The sequence below is a fragment of the Lissotriton vulgaris genome, chromosome 8 (assembly GCF_964263255.1).
Source record: "Lissotriton vulgaris chromosome 8, aLisVul1.2, whole genome shotgun sequence".
Taxonomy (NCBI): domain Eukaryota; kingdom Metazoa; phylum Chordata; class Amphibia; order Caudata; family Salamandridae; genus Lissotriton; species Lissotriton vulgaris.
This window is the reverse complement of record NC_141696.1, coordinates 1,528,953,197-1,528,957,635: the sequence shown is the minus strand read 5'-3', so window position 1 is coordinate 1,528,957,635 and position 4,439 is coordinate 1,528,953,197.

Below are 4,439 nucleotides of genomic sequence, written 5' to 3'. Positions count from 1 at the left end.
ATCAATTTAACATAGACTTTGCTTTATGTCCTCCTTCTAAACTTGCTTCCACCTCTCTTACCTTCAGGTTTGACAATGAATATTTCCCATTTCATGCTTTTTTGTAAAGTAAACTCTTGTCTGCATTACCTTCCACCTCCCCTTGAATACAGATGTCAGTAGTCAGATGACATTGCTTACCTACTCATGCCAAATATATCTGGGTAATATAGTGCTAGTCCATTCAGAGTTAAAAAAACAACTACCTAACCTGGATCCCAAAACTGCTATTTGCCCATTGCACCAGTTAATTGCGGAATGATACAGGACTCCTTAAAACATATCTCTACCATATGAGGTTAAAAATACAGGTCCTGCATCTATTTTGTTAAATGGTTTAAATTAAAGTATGAAGACCACAGCTATAAGCAGTCCACAATAGCTCAGTTGGGAGAGCGTTAGACTGAAGATCTAAAGGTCCCTGGTTCAATCCCGGGTTTCGGCACAGTAGAGAGGTTCCTTGCTTCTACCAAAAGAGGTCTTGGAATCAGCTGTAGTACTTTTTTCTCTATCAACATTTTTGTCAACTGATCTACAAAATGATCAATTCAACATAGACTTTGCTTTCTGTCCTCCTTTTAAACTTTCTTCCACCTATCTTGCCTTCAGGTTTGACAATGAATGTTTCCCATTTCGTCCTTTTTTGTAAAGTAAACTCTTGTCTGCATCACATTCCACTTCCCCTTGAACACAGATGTCAGTAGTCAGATGACATTGCTTACCTACTCATGCCAAATATATCTAGGTAATATAGTGCTAGTCCATTCAGAGTTAAAAAAACGACTACCTAACCTGGATCCCAAAACTGCTATTTGCCCATTGCACCAGTTAATTGCGGAATGATACAGGACTCCTTAAAACATATCTCTACCATATGAGGTTAAAAATCCAGGTCCTGCATCTATTTTGTTAAATGGTTCAAATTAAAGTATGAAGACCCCAGCTATCAGAAGGCCGAAATAGCTCAGTTGGGAGAGTGTTAGACTGAAGATCTAAAGGTCCCTGGTTCAATCCCGGGTTTCGGCACAGTTGAGAGGTTTCTTGCTTCTAACAAAATAGGTCTTGGAATCAGCTGTAGTACTTTTTCTCTATTCATCAAATTTTTTCCAACTGATCTACAACACAATCAATTTAACATAGACTTTGCTTTATATCCTCCTTCTAAACTTGCTTCCACCTCTCTTACCTTCAGGTTTGACAATGAATATTTCCCATTTCATGCTTTTTTGTACAGTAAACTCTTGTCTGCATTACCTTCCACTTCCCCTTGAACACAGATGTCAGTAGTCAGATGACATTGCTTACCTACTCATGCCAAATATATCTGGGTAATATAGTGCTAGTCCATTCAGAGTTAAAAAAACAACTACCTAACCTGGATCCCAAAAATGCTATTTACCCATTGCACCAGTTAATTGCGGAATGATACAGGACTCCTTAAAACATATCTCACCATATGAGGTTAAAAATCCAGGTCCTGCATCTATTTTGTTAAATGGTTTAAATTAAAGTGTGGAGACCACAGCTATAAGCAGGCCGAAATAGCTAAGTTGGGAGAGCGTTAGACTGAAGATCTAAAGGTCCCTGGTTCAATCCCGGGTTTCGGCACAGTTGAGAGGTTCCTTGCTTCTAACAAAATAGGTCTTGGAATCAGCTGTAGTACTTTTTTCTCTATCAACATTTTTATCAACTGATCTACAAAATGATCAATTCAACATAGACTTTGCTTTCTGTCCTCCTTTTAAACTTTCTTCCACCTATCTTGCCTTCAGGTTTGACTATGAATGTTTTCCATTTCGTCCTTTTTTGTAAAGTAAACTCTTGTCTGCATCACATCCCACTTCCCCTTGAACACAGATGTCAGTAGTCAGATGACATTGCTTACCTACTCATGCCAAATATATCTGGGTAATATAGTGCTAGTCCATTCAGAGTTAAAAAAACAACTACCTAACCTGGATCCCAAAAATGCTATTTACCCATTGCACCAGTTAACTGGGGAATGATACAGGACTCCTTAAAACATATCTCTACCATATGAGGTTAAAAATCCAGGTCCTGCATCTATTTTGTTAAATGGTTCAAATTAAAGTATGAAGACCCCAGCTATCAGAAGGCCGAAATAGCTCAGTTGGGAGAGTGTTAGACTGAAGATCTAAAGGTCCCTGGTTCAATCCTGGGTTTTGGCACAGTTGAGAGGTTCCTTGCTTCTAACAAAATAGGTCTTGGGATCAGCTGTAGTTCTTTTTCTCTATTCATCACATTTTTTCCAACTGATCTACAACACAATCAATTTAACATAGACTTTGCTTTATGTCCTCCTTCTAAACTTGCTTCCACCTCTCTTACCTTCAGTTTTGACAATGAATATTTCCCATTTCATGCTTTTTTGTAAAGTAAACTCTTGTCTGCATTACCTTCCACTTCCCCTTGAACACAGATGTCAGTAGTCAGATGACATTGCTTACCTACTCATGCCAAATATATCTGGGTAATATAGTGCTAGTCCATTCAGAGTTAAAAAAACAACTACCTAACCTGGATCCAAAAAATGCTATTTACCCATTGCACCAGTTAATTGCGGAATGATACAGGACCCCTTAAAACATATCTCTACCATATGAGGTTAAAAATCCAGGTCCTGCATCTATTTTGTTAAATGGTTTAAATTAAAGTATGAAGACCACAGCTATAAGCAGGCCGAAATAGCTCAGTTGGGAGAACGTTAGACTGAAGATCTAAAGGTCCCTGGTTCAATCCCGAGTTTCGGCACAGTTGAGAGGTTCCTTGCTTCTAACAAAATAGGTCTTGGAATCAGCTGTAGTACTTTTTCTCTATTCATCAAATTTTTTCCAACTGATCTACAACACAATCAATTTAACATAGACTTTGCTTTATGTCCTCCTTCTAAACTTGCTTCCACCTCTCTTACCTTCAGGTTTGACAATGAATATTTCCCATTTCATGCTTTTTTGTAAAGTAAACTCTTGTCTGCATTACCTTCCACTTTCCCTTGAACACAGATGTCAGTAGTCAGATGACATTGCTTACCTACTCGAGCCAAATATATCTGGGTAATATAGTGCTAGTCAATTCAGAGTTAAAAAAACAACTACCTAACCTGGATCCCAAAAATGCTATTTGCCCATTGCACCAGTTAATTGCGGAATGATACAGGACTCCTTAAAACATATCTCTACCATATGAGGTTAAAAATCCAGGTCCTGCATCTATTTTGTTAAATGGTTTAAATTAAAGTATGAAGACCACAGCTATAAGCAGGCCGAAAAAGTTAAGTTGGGAGAGCGTTAGACTGAAGATCTAAAGGTCCCTGTTTCAATCCCGGGTTTCGGCACAGTTGAGAGGTTCCTTGCTTCTAACAAAATAGGTCTTGGAATCAGCTGTAGTACTTTTTTGTCTATCAACATTTTTATCAACTGATCTACAAAATGATCAATTCAACATAGACTTTGCTTTCTGTCCTCCTTTTAAACTTTCTTCCACCTATCTTGCCTTCAGGTTTGACTATGAATGTTTCCCATTTCGTCCTTTTTTGTAAAGTAAACTCTTGTCTGCATCACATTCCACTTCCCCTTGAACACAGATGTCAGTAGTCAGATGACATTGCTTACCTACTTATGCCAAATATATCTGGGTAATATGGTGCTAGTCCATTCAGAGTTAAAAAAACAACTACCTAACCTGGATCCCAAAAATGCTATTTACCCATTGCACCAGTTAACTGCGGAATGATACAGGACTCCTTAAAACATATCTCTACCATATGAGGTTAAAAATCCAGGTCCTGCATCAATTTTGTTAAATGGTTCAAATTAAAGTATGAAGACCCCAGCTATCAGAAGGCCGAAATAGCTCAGTTGGGAGAGCGTTAGACTGAAGATCTAAAGGTCCCTGGTTCAATCCTGGGTTTGGGCACAGTTGAGAGGTTCCTTGCTTCTAACAAAATAGGTCTTGGAATCAGCTGTAGTACTTTTTCTCTATTCATCAAATTTTTTCCAACTGATCTACAACACAATCAATTTAACATAGACTTTGCTTTATGTCCTCCTTCTAAACTTGCTTCCACCTCTCTTACCTTCAGGTTTGACAATGAATATTTCCCATTTCATGCTTTTTTGTAAAGTAAACTCTTGTCTGCATTACCTTCCACTTCCCCTTGAACACAGATGTCAGTAGTCAGATGACATTGCTTACCTACTCATGCCAAATATATCTGGGTAATATAGTGCTAGTCCAGTCAGAGTTAAAAAAACAACTACCTAACCTGGATCCTCAAAATGCTATTTACCCATTGCACCAGTTAATTGCGGAATGATACAGGACTCCTTAAAACATATCTCCACCATGTGAGGTTAAAAATCCAGGTCCTGCATCTATTT